Genomic DNA, 17,991 nt, shown 5'->3' on the forward strand with positions numbered 1-17,991 from the left:
ACATGGAAAGCTGGGAGTCATTTCTTTAAAAAGGCTCAGCCAGAGACAGTTGATATTTTAAGAGCCTGCCTTGTGATTTCAGCATCAAGATTTCAAAGCCATAAGTCTTTTAAAAACATAACACTGGTAAAGAGATTTCCCCAAATGTTTAATATTTTTTCCTTCTCCATCTGAATTTTCCCATCTGAATAGTAGTGATCAATATTTGTAGCAACCAGAAAATATCTGAACATCAAACACTGCTCCGATGAAGGGATTTCATGAGCAGATTGTCTTTGTCTTTCTCCGTGTGATCATGACCACAGTATCTTCAGTCCCAATTACTCTTTCTCTCTCTTACATTCTAATTAATCACCTAGACCAGTGGATTCACTCATATAAACATTACTCAAGTCTATGCTCACCTCTCAATCCCCATTGATCCTGGTTTATTTAGATTTTTATAAACATTCCTTCCTTAAAAGATTGTGGCGGACTTTTGATTGGACATTCTTCCTTTTGTGTATTCCCCACCATATACTAACCTAACCAAAGTTACAAGAGATCTCAAAAACAAATACAGGCCACTTAAAAGCACAGATACTCACATAATCTATTTTCAAAAGCAGCATTCCAAGGATATTTTGTCCTCTTAATAGAGAGAGAAAATCTAATCTGGTCTTGCACCAGCTTGCTTTTAACAATAAAATTCACTTGTTTAGTTAATTTCAATCTAAATCTAGCCAGTCTTGGCCATCCGCAAATCCTCTGTCACTTTCGATATCAATATTAGTTCATCCTTTATTTCTTTTTCTATCCAGAAATAATGAACTCTAAGACAGACTTACTTTTTCCTTAATAAAATGCAATTCCATTCCTCACACCTTTTATACTGCAAACATTCATCCTATTTTACTACTGTATATGGAAATGTTTCTTGTATTATTTTATTAGCTTTAATTACCTGTTTAAATTAGAATCATCAACTCTTAAAAACCTTAATTTTTAGTGAAAACTGAGACATGAGTTTGAGTAGGCTCTAGGAGTTGGTGATGGACAGGGAAGCCTGTCATGCTGCAGTCCATGGGGTCACAAAGAGTCAGACATGACTGAACAACTGAACTGAACTGAACTGAAGAAGTAATTATGAACCATTTTTACATTAGCGTTATGTAGATAGACTGGTGAACATAAATTCCAGAGATAATTTCTAAAACATTTGCTTTCTTATTGAGAGCATCTCAGGGTGGCACCAAAGATATTCATTTATAGTTCTACCTTTTTTTCTGTTTAGTAATTGATGTCTTAGAATCTTACTTTATTTGAGAATGACTCAGCTATTCAATAAACTTCCATCATTTAACTTAATTTAACACAGCTCTAAAATTTTGTGTTACCAAATATTTGGAGAGATCACCCTCAAATAGACATTTCTAAAACATAATTATTCCTATAGAATTTACCTAAAAGCTCTAGTAACTGAGGCACCAACTTCACTGGGCAAATCACATGAGCCTTGAAACAAATTAACAAAAAACCTCACAAAATTCTTGGAATTATAACTGTTTCTATCACTCTTTATTAGTCAAGAAAACTAATGGAAAATCTGGATTCAAGCAGAACAAAACTTATTAACATAAGAATGAATGTACTGTTGAGAATAATTATAATTTTATAAATTTGTGTTTAAAATATTCCTGGTTCTTCAATGGCCTTTTTTCCCCAGATTTAAAACAAACTTTGTCTTAAACTACCTACAACTTGGAAAGATATACTTTTGTGAACAAATAAGAAACATTTACTTTTTCTCTCTACCTGGTACTTTTATAATTCAGAAACTGTCAGTGAGTGTTCTTATTTTCATGCTGTTTATGATAGGACACAATTGGAAACATTGGCTATATGACTAAAACTTTGACTGAAATGATATTCCACATAAAATATGAAACTCTTTCTAAACTATGCCCACAAAGCAGTCTTAAAAAGAACTTAAATGGTCAATCACTTTTCTTGCTGTACTTAAATACATAATAAGGGCACATTTTTATGCAAAAAGTTATTTTTACTATAATTCCCTTTGGTTAAAAAATAGAGCTAATTGTAGAGAGTAAAATTATGTTTACACTTTTGTAGATGTTAGATTCTAGTCTTTGGGGTTATTTTAACATAACTGTAAATTGAACTGGATCCTGAATTCTTCTAGTTTCCTCAAATATCTGGCTATAATTCACCAAACTAACATTTCCTGTTTTTTTCCCACCCTTCTGATGTGGAATCAGTAAGACCAGAAAGTGATTAAATCTCCTTAAAAGGGTCTGTACCAGGTCTTTCTCAGTACCCACATGGCAGTCAAACTTCAGGGACTTGGTGTGTATTTCAGAGTTGAAAAAAGTCCCACTTGACACCTGGTACTGCACAAGCATTGGAAACTTCTGAATCAAATTGAAAAAAGTAACTGGCATTGATGAAAATGACACCTACCCAAGACACTGGATCAAGACTTCCTACTTTAGCTATCCATGAAACCCTTTACTCTTTTCATTCTTTTCTTTACTCTGACATTGATCTAGAAAGCTAATAACATCATCTGCATTTCCTAAGATACTCTTAAGGGGAGGGGGATAAATCTTTTAGAAAGTGATTTTCTACCAAAGGTTTCAATCTATAAATAATTATCTAGATCAGATTTGCCCCCACTGGATTCTCACCAGCAGCACCCATCTTTCCAAGGCATTGAGGATGACTATTTCAAGATAGGAGATTCTCTTCTCAATGTGTGGAAAACAACACTGACCCTTGGCTCGACAGGGCAAATTCAGTAACTCTTGAGAAAGAATCTAGTAACAGTGCCACCTTAGTGGGAGTAATTTGTGCTATGATGAAATTTGTCCTTGTCTGTGGTGATTATTATTCTCATTGGGACTATAAATGCCTAATGACTAGCATATAACTGGACCATGCCTCTTAAGCTATTTAACTGTATCCCTAACTATTCTAGAAAAAAACCTACCAGGAAGCCTTTCATAATTCAGGGTTCACTTTCTTTGACAGAGCCCTATTTACCCTGGTTAGGGGTAAATGCAAATGAAGTTATGATTAGGAACCTTTCCTTAACTCTCAGAAACAGTTCATTGCTAAGAAACCAGCTTCCCAAGAAAAAGCCTTAGACTTTCTGGCCAAAGTTTTGACACCAGAATAGCTCTTGATGATCTTATAACTGAGCAAGGAGGTGCCTGGGCTATGGCCACCACTGCCTACTACACTTAGATTGACACTTCTGGGGAAGCTGAAACTCAGTTATATAAGATCACTGAGTAAGTCATTTGGCTTAAAAAGGTGACTTCTTTAAGGGGTCCTTCTTTGATTTGAATCTTGGGAACCATGACTCCTAAGTACACTACAGACATTGGGAATTAACCTGATTATAGCTATCATAATAATCTCCCTAGATTTATAATCCCAGAGATTATCATAACTCTCCTACATTCTCTCAAAAGCTTTAAATGAAAGTTTGCAGCCAATAACTTCCAAGCAAATGATGTCCCTCAGGCTGAAGTGTCACAAAAAGAATGAAGAAAAAAAATTATGACACTGAAGTCATGTCCTGTAATATTACATGAGTTTGATCCCACCAAAGATCAACAAAGCTGTACAGCAATAGTTGAGAGTGCTGCTAATGCCTTAAAGTATTACCACATCCCTCAGATAGAATGAGAGTCTGATCAAAAGGAGGAAATTGTTAAAGAGAAAAACCACAGGCCCAAAATGGTGTCACTTGTGCTAATGCCCATTATAACTAACTTAGATTTAATACCTAACCTAACTGCAGTTTCAACCTTTCCCAGAAATGTAATCTTAATCAACCAGTTTAGAATATCTCTAGTCAGAATCAATGACACCTCTTATATCTGAGAGTCCCTTGGACAGCAAGGAGATCCAACCAGTCCATTCTAAAGGAAATCAGTCCTGAATATTCATTGGAAGGACTGATGCTGAAGCTGAAACTCCAATACTCTGGCCATGTGTTGCGAAGAACTGACTCATTGGAAAAGACCCTGATGCTGGGAAAGATTGAAGGCAGGAGGAGAAGGGGGTGACAGAGGATGAGATGGTTGGATGTCATCACAGACTCAATGGACATGAGTTTGAGTAAACTCCAGGAGTTGGTGATGGACAGGGAGGCCTGGTGTGCTGCACTCCATGGGATCATAGAGTCAGACACAACTGAGCAACTGAACTGAACTGAACTGAACTGACATCTGTATTTATATCTTCATTCTGTTAGTTCTGATTCGATGGAAAGTGAAAGTGAAAGTGAAGTCACTCAGCCGTGTCTGACTCTTTGCGACCCCTTGGACTGTACAGCCCACCAAGCTCCTCTTTCCATGGGATTCTCCAGGCAAGTATACTGGAGTGGGTTCCCATTTCCTTCTCCAGGGGATCTTCCAGACCCAGGGATCGAACCCAGGTCTCCCCCATTGCAGGCAGACCCTTTAACCTCTGAGCCACCAGGGAAGCTGATTCAATGGAGAATCCTGACTAGTACAGGAGAGCATGGTTATGTGCACTAAATGGTAACAAAAGAGTAGTAGAAAGAGATTGGATTCTAGATATATTTTGAGGCAGAAAAAAAAATGTTAATGGTTAGAATGTGGGTAAGGGCTTCCCTCATAGCTCAGTCAGTTAAGAATCTGGGACTTCCCTGGTGGTCCAGTGGTTAAGACTGTGCTTCCTATGCAGGGGGCCTGGGTTTTATCCCTGGTCAGGGAATTAAGTTCCTACAGGCCTCATGGCACAGCGAAAAAATTAAAATAAATAATATAATAAGAATAATAAAAAAATAATCTTAAAAAAAAAAAAAAAAAAGAAAGAATCTCGTGACAATGCAGGAGACCAGGGTTTGATTCCTGGGTTGGGAAGATCCCCTGGAGAAGGAAATGGCAACCCACTCCAGTATTCTTGCCTGGAAAATCCCATGGACAGAGGAGCCTGGTGGGCTACAGTCCATGGGGTCACAAGGATCAGATACGACTTAGAGACTAAACCACTATCAGAATGTGGGTATGAATGTGAATCAAAGAGATGAGTCAAGTTTGATTCTGAAATTTTGGATGGAGCAACTGAAAGAATAGTTATCATTCTGTTGCTGTTCAGTCACTCAGTTATGTCCAAGTATTTGAGACCCCATGGACTGCAGCATGCCAGGCTTCCCTGTCCTCCACGATCTCCTCTGGCACCCCCTTCACTTCTTGCCTTCAATCTTTCCCAGCATCAAGGTCTTTTCCAAGTTACCTTTTACTGAGGTGGAAATATTGAGGAATAATGAGGTGATAAAGAGCTTGGTTTTGTACATACTAAAGTGCTGCTCGGCACTGGAGTGGCAGCTGCATGGTGCTGGAGTGACTGAGGAGATACCCCACGTCCAAGGGCAGACACGCCCCAGCAAGACGGTAGGTGCTGGTGCAGCAGCTGAGCAGTGCTGGAGCGACTTTGAGGAGATATCTGACATTCAAGGGCAAAGGAGAAGCCCTAAACAAGATGGTAGAAGGGGCAAAATTGTGTTTAGAATCATACCCACCAGAGACGCTCAGAGGGCTCAAACATAGCTTGTATGTACCAGGACCCAGAGGCCCCACAGAGACTGAGATAGAACTGTGTTTGGGTGTCTCCTGAGGCGGTACAGGTCAGCAGTAGACTGCTCTGGGGGCAGGGGCTCTGGGTGCAGTAGACCTGGGTATGGCAGAAGCCTTCTTGGAGGATGTCGCCATTAACCCACCATAGAGCCACTAGAACTTACACAGGACTAGGGAAACAGACTCTTGGAGGGCATACACAGAACCTTGTGCACACCAGGACCCAGGAGAAATGAGCAGTGACCCCACAAGAGACTGACCCAGACTTGCCTGTGAATGACCAGGAGTCTCTGGTGGAGGCGTGGGTCAATGGTGGCCTGCTGCAGGGTTGGGGGCACTGAGTGTAGCAGTACATGCATGGAGCCTTTTGAAGGATGTCACAAATATCTTCATTACCTCCACCATAGTTTGGCCTCAGGTGATTCAGAGGTAAAGCATCTGCCTGCAATGCAGGAGACCTGAGTTCAATTCCTGGGTCAGGAAGATCCCATGGAGAAGAAAATGAAGAGTACTCCAGTACTCTCGCCTAGAAAATTCCATGGACAGAGGAGCCTGGTGGGCTACAGTCCATGGGATCACAAAAAGTCAAACAGGACTGAGCAACTTCACTCAAATAACAGAGAGGGAACACAGCTCCACCCTTCAACAGAAAATTGGATTAAAGATTTACTGATCATAGCCCCACCCATCAGAATAAGACCTACTTTCCCCCTTAGTCAGTCAATCCCATCAGGAAGCTTCCATAAGGCTCTTATCCTTCTCCATCAGAGGGCAGACAGACTGAAAACCACAGTCACAGAAAACTAATCAATCTGATCACATGGACCACAGCCTTGTCTAACACAATGAAACTATGAGTCATGCTGTGTAGGGACACCCAAGATGGATGGGTCATGGTGGAGAATTCTGACAAAACGTGGTCCCCTGGAGAAGGGAATGGCAAACCAGTTCAGTATTCTTGCCTTGAGAACTCCATGAACAGTATGAAAAGGCAAAAAGATAGGACATTGAAAGATGAACTCCAGGTTGGTAGGTGCCCAATATGCTACTGAAGATCAGTGGAGAACTAACTCCAGAAAGGATGAAGAGATGGATCCAAAACAAAACAACAGCTAGTTGTGAATGTGACTAGTGATGGAAGTAAACTGCAATGCTGTAAGAGCAATATTGCATAGGAACCTGGAATGTTAGGCCCATGAATCAAGGCAAATTGGAAGTGGTCAAACAGGAGATGGCAAGAGTGAACATCGACATTTTAGGAATCAGTGAAATAAAATGGACTGGAATGGGTGAGTTTAATTCTGATGACCATTGTATCTACTACTGTGGGCAAGAATCCCTTAGAAGAAATGGAGTAGCCATCATAGTCAACAAAAGGGTCCAAAATGCAGTACTTGGATGCAATCTCAAAAATAACAGAATGATCTCTTTTTGCTTCCAAGGCAAACCATTCAATATCACAGTAATCCAGGCCTATGTCCTGACCAATAATGCTGAAGATGCTGAAGTTGAACAGTTCTATGAAGACCTAAAAGACCTTCTAGAACTAACACCCAAAAAAACACATTCTTTTCATTATAGGGGACTGGAATGCAAAAATAGGAAGTCCAGAAATACCTGGAGGTAATGGGCAAATTTGGCCTTGGAGTACAGAATGAAGCAGGGCAAGGACTAATAGAGTTTTGTCAAGAGAACACACTGGTCATAGCAAACACCCTTTTCCAACAACAGAAGAGAAGGCTCTACACATGGACATCACCAGATGGCCAACACTGAAATCAGATTGATTATATTTGCAGCCAAAGATGGAGAAGCTCTATACAGTCAGCACAAACAAGACCAGGAGCTGACTGGCTCAGATCATGAAGTCCTTACTGACAAATTCAGACTTAAATTGAAGAAAGTAGGGAAAATCACTAGACCATTTAGGTATGGCCTAAATCAAATCCCTTACGATTATACAGTGGAAGTGACAAATAGATTCAAGGGATTAGATATGATAGACAGAATGCCTGATGAACTATGGACGGAGGTTCATGACATTATACAGGAGACAGGGATCAAGACCATCCCCAAGAAAAAGAAATGCAAAAAAAGCAAAATGGTTGTCTGAGGAGGCCAAATTGCCAACATCCATTGGATCATCGAAAAAGCAAGAGTTCCAGAAAAACATCTATTTTTGCTTTACTGACTTTGTGACCAAAGCCTTTGGCTGTATGGATCACAACAAACTGTGGAAAATTCTTCAAGAGATGGGAATACCAGGTCACCTGACTTGCCTCCTGAGGAATCTGTGTCCAGGTCAAGAAGCAACAGTTAGAACTGGACATCGAATAACAGACTGGTTCCAAATATGGAAAGGAGTATGACAAAAATGTATCTTGTCACCCTGATAATTTAACTTATATGCAGAGTACACATGAGAAATGCTGGGCTGGATGAAGCACACACTGGGATCAAGATTGCTGGGAGAAATATCAATAACCTCAGATATGCAGATGACACCAACCTTATGGCAGAAAGCGAAGAGGAACTCAAGAGCCTCTTAATGAAATAAAAGAGGAGAGTGAAAAACTTGGCTTAAAACTCAACATTCAGAAAACTAAGGTCATGGCATCTAGTCCCATTACTTCATGGCAAATAGATGGGGAGCAGTGAGAGACTTTTTGGGGGGGGCTCTAAAATCACTGCAGATGGTGACTGCAGCTGTGAAATTTTTTAAAAGACACTTACTCCTTGGAAGAAAAGTTATGACCAACATAGACAGCATATTAAAAAGAAGAGACATCATTTTGCCAACTAAGATCCATCTAGTCAAGGCTATGGTTTTTCCAGTAGTCATGTATGGGTGTGAGAGTTGGACTATAAAGAAATCTGAGTGCTGAAGAATGATGCTTTTGAACTGTGGTGTTGGAGAAGACTCTTGAAAGTCCCTTGGACTGCAAGGAGATACAACCAGTCCATCCTAAAGGCAATCATTGGAAGCTGAAGCTGAGGCTGAGGCTGAGGCTGAGGCTGAAACTCCAATACTTTAGCCACCTGATGCAAAGAGCTGACTCATTTGAAAAGACCCTGATGCTGGGAAAAATTGAAGGTGGGAAGAGAAGGGGATGACAGAAACTGAGATGGTTGGATGGCATCACGGACTCAATGGACATGAATTTGAGTAAACTCTGGGAGTTGGGATTGGACAGGGAGGCCTGGCATGCTGCAGTCCACAGGGTTGCAAAGAGTCAGACAGGACTGAGTGACTGAACTGAACTGAACTGAATGTCTGAATGAGACTAAATTGTCAGTTGGATAAATAAACCTAGAATTCAGAAAAGAGTTTACAACGAAGATCAGTATTTCAAAATCATTGACTTTATACCTGTGACCTAGATGAGATCACCCAGGAAGTGAGAATAAACAAATAAGAGAAAAAGTCTGAGCCCTATAGTCTCCAGTAGTTAAGTAGTAAGGTTAAAAAAATGGGGAGCATTCAGGAAGGAGCTTGAGAAGTATCACTCAATGAGATAAGTAGGAAACCAACACAGAATTGTTCCCCAGAGACTAAGAAAGATATTCAAAAGAGAGGCAATAGTGGAGCATGTCAAGTGCTCTTGGTAGGTCATAGTGGTAACAGAGGGTTTTCTTTTGGACTTGACAATGTGGAGATAGCTATGTGTTTGATAACTATTAGGTATTTGAAAACTATATGGATAAAGCTGTTAAAGGCAAGGAAACATATACACAGCATTTAAGACAGTGGTAACCTTTTCCTTAGGGAAAACAATGAAATGGGATATAAAGGAACACAGAGGCACATAAAACAGAATTGGTAATGTTATAATTCTTAAATTGGGTTATTCTGTTTTATAATATAAAATGCGTTATATATGTTGCAGGGAAGAGCCAATTATCACTCCATGTTGGAACTTTCTTTGATTTGTTTTTCATTACAAGTATTATTATAATCATCTATAATGGCCTGCCACAGGAAACCATGCCCCTTTGCCTAACTGTTTGACTAAAGTGTCTTTGATCAGTTCATAGGGAGATAATCTGACCCTGCCCACCTGTGAATGGCTGCAGGAAAGAAGAGATTAATATGTCTCTTCCATAGGTTGTCCATTCCCAGAGATGTCTTTCAAAACTGATGGCTCTTTTTACTTTACTTCCTCACTGCCTCTCCCTCTCTATTCTGCCTTTTTACTTTATTTCCTCACCTCCTCCTACCTCTGCTCTATAAAAGAACATGACCCCATAAGATGGTTATTTTGAGGTATTAGTCTGCCATCTTCTTGGTCTACAGCTTTCAGAGTAAAGTTACATTCCTTGCCTCAATACCTCATCTCTGATTCATGGCCTGTTGTGCTGTGAGCAGACCGAGCTTGGACTCAGTAGCATATGTAATCTTCTGAATGAACCAAAGATAACATGATTGAAACTTAATATGAAGAAAGGCATGGGTAGAATTGGAATCAGTTGCCACAGACTATTCTGAAAAGTTTGTAGGGAAATGGGCTAGTAGCTGAAGATGTTATAAAATTAAAGTCTTTTTGCCTTGGTTTTTTAAGAAAAAATGTATTAAATTATGCCTCTATGCTGCTGGGAATGTTAAAGGAGGGAGAGGGGAGGAATAGAGGAAGCAGGACAGAGAAAGCTTGTAGAATCTGGGCTTCAGGTACCAGAATTCTGATCCTGCGCTGTCAAGAGTCACACTCCCTGTCTTTCATTGTTGCTTTTCTCTGTAGAACTTTATGCTGTAGCAAAAAGCTTTCTCCAAGATGGTAACTCTCAGCTACAGATTCATATCTTCCCCAATTTAGCAAACCTAATAGAACTTAATAGATGGTCTTTTTCCTAATACAAAGATAACTTTCTTCTCTCAACTTTGGTATACCAAGTCCAGAGAGAATTCTGTTTCTACTTGAATAGTAGTAATTGATGACTAAACTTAAGTTGCATGTCTACACCTGTTACTAGGCAATGGTATCTATTAACAGAATATATTGTGTGCTGGGCATAAAAATATAATAAATTAACCCAATCCATTACAATCACTGAATATAATTTTTAAAACAAATAAAACCCCTACTACTTACAAAAATATTTTATTGTAATAACAGATGTACCTGGGAAAACTGAGAAAGGAGTCTGCTCTTGATGGTGCAGTTATCTTTCACCTTCCAAAGTACATATTCTTTCTTGTTCTATTTTCCTCACTAAAGGGAATAGGAGTTGACGTGGAGATTTTTGTTTAATTGGAAAATATTTAATACAAGAACATATCATAGATGAAGGTGTGGTTTTCAAAGAACTATAGGGCAAAGGGAGAGATATTTTGGAATGTGACTATCTGAAGAAAATAGGATGAAGACTTTGAGAGAATCCAGACTGTTGCATTGGGGCCAAGAAGAGAAGAGAATGGTCATGTGTGGGGAGTACCTTGGAAACAAAGATTTATTAAGAAAGGAAAATATACAGAAAGGCATATACACACACAGTTTTGAATGTGCATGAAAATATATACATAAGAAATGAGGAAAGAATTTCATCTAGAGCATTATTTTTTATTTAGATTCCTTTGAATGTCATTTGATTTCCCATTGATCACTGGCACAAGAACAGAAAAGATTTTGCTTCTTAAGCAGTTCAGATCTAAGCATTTTCGGAAGTTCTCTGAGAGACAAACAGTATCCTTTATCTTAGGCCAACACAGCTAAGAACTAAGGTAGATTTATGAGCTTGACACAGGAAATGCAAGTGATTCTCTGGAGTCCACTTCCCAAATGATCTTAGAACCTTATTTGAATTGTTTGTATATTTATAAAAAATCCACTGTAGCTACTTCCTGTCTTTGCCATTTGCCAGCTCTGACACAGTTAGAGACTCCCCCAGAGTAGTTTCTAACACCTCCTCTTTTCTTCCTCCCCACCTTTTCTGACATCCACTCTATCCCTGCTCACCCGGTCTGTCCCATCCTTTCCCCACAACTGCTTTCTCTCCATTAGTTTGTTCTAACACTATCATGTCAAAACTTTAGAAAGCTGCAACTTCGCAGCAAAGGACATTATCAGTGTGAGTGGAAATAGGCCTGCAGTAACTGAAAGGAGAAAAAGGAAGCCCAATTACCCATGCAAATTGTTTAGTAAACTGAAACTATAATTGAGTTTGGGCTGAAAGAATGTGGTATTCCCCACATATCATAATTTTGAATTGCAAATACAAGTCTTTAGGTTAACTCCAAGATCTATGAATTGGACAAACAACGTTTAGTGGGATAAACAGAAAATGGATATAAACATAAGATAAAACAATCAAGTGCTTTAAGTTCCCAAAGGTTTTGCAGCCTGGTGTACACACACTGTAGGTACACTCTGAAAGCGAGCTGATGGACCTGCAACTTGGATTGTAAACAATTATTATGGAATATTCTCTTGGTTTTCTTCCACCCTTCATGAGGTTCTCTCTGTAAATACTTTCATTAAATGTCAAAGGCTTTAAGCTAACATATCTTGTTTCCATCCATTGCAAAATGTTTCTATTTATTTTTTCAATAATGCTGTTTTGTAATAACACCAGACTAGATGTTGGGGTGGGGGGAGGAGAAATGAAACAAGAAAGAGAAAGGTCACAATTTTAAGCCATATGGGATTTTTTTATTGTTACGTTTGAAGTGTGTTTAGCACAGAGACAAATTGTACATTTACTGCAAGTCACCAGGACCTAATGAGCTCCTAATGTGTCCCATACTTCAAGGTTTTTCAGAACAAGCCAGTAACTTAGCAACCACAGCTAAACCTTGACAGGAATAATCATTATTTGTGTTGTAGCTTCAGGCTTCCCCACAATAGGTTTCTTTTAATTTTTTTCCCCTCCCCATTTATATATATATATATATATATATATATATATATTTATATATTTATATTTATATATTTATATATCTATGGACCCCAGAACCAGGCAGAAAAGTGAAGGCTGGGAAGGGAGAATTTCCCTCCTGCTGCTTCAGGTCACAAATGGCACAACCAGAACATGAGCCTGGAGTTAATAATTATTTCCCAGAGGGGTTACCATTGCGATTGGGAATGCCCATTTTGTGGGCTCCTGGGTCCCCATCGATCAGCACCCAGTGAGTGGAGTGGAGGGGTGAGGACCACAGGGACTCTCAAGAACTTCTGCAGAAGATGGTGGAGGAATAGACAGGGAGACCACTTTCTCCCCCACAAATTCATCAAAAGAACATTTGAACGCTGAGTAAATTCCACAAAACAACTTCTGAATGCCAGCAGAGGACATCAGGCACCCAGAAAAGCAGCCCAGTGTCTTTGAAAGGAGGTAGGAAAAAATACAAAAGATAAAAAGAGACACAAAAGAGGTAGGGATGGAGCTCCATCCTGGGAAGGGAGTCTTTAAAAAGAGAGAAGTTTCCAAACACCAGGAAACAGTCTCACTGCCGAGTCTGTGGTGAGCCTTGGAACCACAGAGGGCAACATAACTGGGAGGATAAATAAATAAATAATTAAAACCCATAGATTACGTGCCCAATGGTAACTCCCCCAGCAGAGAAGCAGCGCAGATGCCTGAATGTGCCACTAGCAAGTAGGGGCTGGGCAGGGAGGTGAGGGCTGCATTGCTTAGAGTTAAGGACTGGGCCTGAATGCCCTGAGGGCAATCTGAGGGAACTAACTTGGGATAACAAACCAGACTGTGGGATAGCTACCACGCAAAAAGCCCTAACCTAAGACACCATCAGGCCCACTCACAGAACAAAGGACTGAGCAGAGCTAGCCGGCTGCAGGCCAGACCATCCCCCTCCAGTGACAGGCAGGCGAGGGCAGCCAGAGCCGGAAGGGGGCAATCGCGGCCCCAGAAAGGTATTATCTACCAAACTGCATGCAGGCTTTGTTGCTAACCAAGACTTCTTGGGATTCTGGACAGTCAACATCCGCCTGAGAAAGTGCGCCGGTTGTATACCCAGAAAACTGAGCGGCAAGGACAGAGGAGGTGATAAGTCACACTGACTGTGCTCACCAAACACCTGGTCACCTGAGCTGTTTGGACCTTGGAAGGGCACAAAATGCATGTCCAACTGAGTCTGCGCTTTCGAGGACTACCCGAGTGCCTGAACATGAGCAGCTTAGACCTGGGAAGTGCATACAACCCAGGGCCAGCCTTGGATGGTTCCTGGCAGAGCAACCTAGAGCCTGAGCAGTGTGGGCAGGGAGGGCACATGCACCGTGAGGGTGGGAAGGCCCAGTGTGGCTGAGACACTGCGAGCACACGCCACTGTTATTTGTTTGCAGCGTCCCTCCCTCCCCACAGCGACTGAACAAGTGATCCTAAAAAAGTGTCCACCACCACCCCCTTGCATCAGGGTGGAAATTAGACACTGAAGAGACCAGCAAACAGAAGAAGCTAAAACAGAGTGAACCTCCTTGGAAGTGACAGGTGCAATAGATTAAAACCCTGTAGTTAGTATCGACTAAATCAGAAGGGGCCTATGCTGCTGCTGCTGCTGCTGCTGCTGCTGCTACATTGCTTCAGTTGTGTCTGACTCTGTGTGACCCCCTAGAAGGCAGCCTGCCAGACTCTGCCGTCCCTTGGATTCTCCAGGCAAGAACGCTGGAGTGGGTTGCCATTTCCTTCTACAATGCATGAAAGTGAAAAGTGAAAGTGAAGTTGCTCAGTTGTGTCTGACTCGTAGTGACTACATGGACTGCAGCCTACTAGGCTCCTCTGTCCATGGGAGTTTCCATGCAAGAGTACCAGAGTGGGTTGCCATTGCCTTCTCCAAAAAGGGGCCTATAGATCTTGAGAAATATAAGCCAGATCAAGGAACTATCTGAAAATGAACTGACCCCACACTGCCCAAAATAATGCCAGAGAAAGTCCTAGATATATTTTTACTATCACTCTTTAATTTTTTTATTTTTAAGTCCTCTATTACTCCTTTAATTTTCATTTTTATAACCTACTATTACTTCACAAAAAAAAGAGACCCTATTTTTTAAAGCAAACTTCATATATATATATATATATGTATATTTTATAATTTTTGTGACTTTTTTTCTTTAATATTGAAATTTTGAAAATCCAACCTCTACTCTAGATTTTTAATCTTTGCTTTTTGGTATTTCTTATCAATTTTGTACCTTTAAGAACCCAATCTTCAGTACACATTTTTACTTGGGAGCGAGATTACTGGCTTGACCGCTCTCTCCCTCTTTGGACTCTCCTTTTTCTCCACCAGGTTGCCTCTGTCTCCTCCCTCTCTCTTCTTTTCTCTACCCAACTCTGTGAATCTCTTTGTGTGTTCAGGATAGTGAAGAACGCTTAGGGAACTGATTACTGGCTGGATCTCTCTCTCTCCTTTTGATTTCCCCCTTTATCCTCCTGGCCACCTCTGTCTCCTTCCTCCCTTTGCACTTCTCTGTGTAACTTCATGAACATCTCTAAGCGGTTCAGACTGTGGAGTGCACATAAGGAAGTGATTACTGGCTAGCTTGCTCTTTCCTCTTTTGATTCCGCCTCATCTCATCCTTGGAGAAGGCAATGGCACCCCACTCCAGTACTCTTGCCTGGAAAATCCTGTGGACAGAAGAGCCTGGAAGGCTGCAGTCCATGGGGTCGCTGAGGGTCAGACACGACTGAGTGACTTCATTTTCACTTTTCACTTTCATGCATTGGAGAAGGAAATGGCAACCCACTCCAGTGTTCTTGCTTTGAGAATCCCAGGGATGGGGGAGCCTGGTGGGCTGCCGTCTGTGGGGTCACACAGAGTCAGACATGACTGAAGTGACTTAGCAGCAGCAGCATCTCATCCTGGTCACCTCTATCTCCCTCCTCCCTCTTCTCTTCTCCATGCAACTCTGTGAACCTCTCTGGGTGTTGCTCACTATGGAGAAACTTTTCATCTTTAACCTAGATGTTTTATCAATGGTGCTGTATAGATGGAGAAGTCTTGAGGCTACAGTAAAAATAAGACTGAAAACCCTAAGCAGGAGGCTTAAATCCAAATCCTGAGAACACCAGAAAACTCCTGACTCCAGGGAACATTAATTGATAGGAGCTCATCAAACGCCTCCACACCTACACTGAAACCAAGCACCACTCACGAGCCAACAAGTTCCAGAGCAAGACATACCACGCAAATTCTCCAGCAACACAGGAACACAGCCCTGAGCTTCAATATACAGGCTGCCCAAAGTCACTCCAAACCCACTGACGTCTCATAACTCATTACTGGACACTTCATTGCACTCCAGAGAAAAGAAATCCAGCTCCACCCACCAGAACACCGACAGAAGCTTCCCTAACCAGGAAACCTTGACAAGCCACCTGTACACCACCACCCACAGTGAGGAAACTCCACAATAAAGAGAACGCCACGAACTGCCAGAATATATTGCCAAACACAGCAATATAAACAAGATGAAGAGACAGAGGAATACCCAGCAGGTAAAGGAACAGGATAAATGCCCACCAAACCAAACAAAAGAGGAAGAGATAGGGAATCTACCTGATAAAGAATTATTCATAATGATAGTTAAAATGATCCAAAATCTTGAAAACAAAATGGAATCACAGATAAATAGCCTGGAGACAAGGATTGAGAAGATGCAAGAAAGGTTTAACAAGGACCTAGAAGAAATAAAAAATAGTCAATATATAATGAATAATGCAATAAATGAGATAAAAAACATTCTGGAGGGAACAAATAGTAGAATAAGGGAGGCAGAAGATAGGATTAGTGAGGTAGAAAAAAAGAAAAATGAATTAAAAGAAATGAGGACAATCTCAGAGATCTCTGGGACAATGTTAAATGCCATAACATTTGAATCATAGGAGTCCCACAAGAAGAAGACAAAAAGAAAGACCATGAGAAAATACTTGAAATAATAGTTGAAAACTTCCCCAAAATGGGGAAGGAAATAATCACCCAAGTCCAAGAAACCCAGAGAGTCCCAAACAGGATAAACCCAAGATGAAACACCCCAAGACACATATTAATCAAATTAACAAAGATCAAACACAAAGAACAAATATTAAAAGCAGCAAGGGAAAAACAACAAATAACACACGAGCGGATTCCCATAAGGATAACAGCTGATCTTTCAATAGAAACTCTTCAGGCCAGGAGGGAATGGCAGGACATACTTAAAGTGATGAAAGAAAATAACCTACAGCCCAAATTACTGTACCCAGCAAGGATCTCATTCAAATATGAAGGAGAAATCAAAAGCTTTATAGACAAGCAAAAGCTGAGAGAATTCAGCACCACCAAACCAGCTCTCCAACAAATGCTAAAGGATCTTCTCTAGACAGGAAACACAAAGAGGGAGTATAAACTCGAGCCCAAAACAATGAAGTAAATGACAACGGGATCATACTTATGAATAATTACCTTAAACGTAAATGGGTTGAATGCCCCAACCAAAAGACAAAGACTGGCTGAATGGATACAAAAACAAGACCCCTATATATGTTGTCTACAAGAGAACCACCTCAAAACAAGGGACACATACAGAGTGAAAGTGAAGGGCTGGAAAAAGATATTCCACGCAAATAGAGACCAAAAGAAAGCAGGAGTAGCAATACTCATATCAGAGAAAATAGACTTCAAAACAAAGGCTGTGAAAATAGACAAAGAAGGACACTATATAATGATCAAAGGATCAATCCAAGAAGATATAACAATTATAAATATATATGCACCCAACATAGGAGCACCGCAATATATAAGACAAATGCTAACAAGTATGAAAGGGGAAATGAACAATAACACAATAATAGTGGGAGGCTTTAATACCCCACTCACACCTATGGATAGATCAACTAAACAGAAAATTATCAAAGAAACACAAACTTTAAATGATACAATAGACCAGTTAGACCTAATTGATATCTATAGGACATTTCACCCCAAAACAACGAATTTCACCTTTTTCTCAAGCGCACATGGAATCTTCTCCAGGATAGATCACATCCTGGGCCATAAATCTAGCCTTGGTAAATTAAAAAAAAAATTAAAATCATTCCAAGCATCTTTTCTGACCACAATGCAGTAAGATTAGATCTCAATTACAGGAGAAAAACTATTAAAAATTCCAACATATGGAGGCTGAACAACACGCTGATGAATAACCAACAAATCACAGAAGAAATCAAAATATGCATAGAAGTGAATAAAAATGAAAACACAACAACCCAAAACCTGTGGGACACTTTAAAAGCAGTCCTAAGGGGAAAGTTCACAGCAATACAGGCATACCTCAAGAAATAAGAAAAAAGTCAAATAAAAAACCTAACCCTACACCTAAAGCAACTAGAAAAGGAAGAAATGAAGAACCCCAGGGTTAGTAGAAGGAAAGAAATCTTAAAAATTAGG

The sequence above is a fragment of the Bubalus bubalis genome, chromosome 1 (genome assembly GCF_019923935.1).
Source record: "Bubalus bubalis isolate 160015118507 breed Murrah chromosome 1, NDDB_SH_1, whole genome shotgun sequence".
Classification (NCBI taxonomy): domain Eukaryota; kingdom Metazoa; phylum Chordata; class Mammalia; order Artiodactyla; family Bovidae; genus Bubalus; species Bubalus bubalis.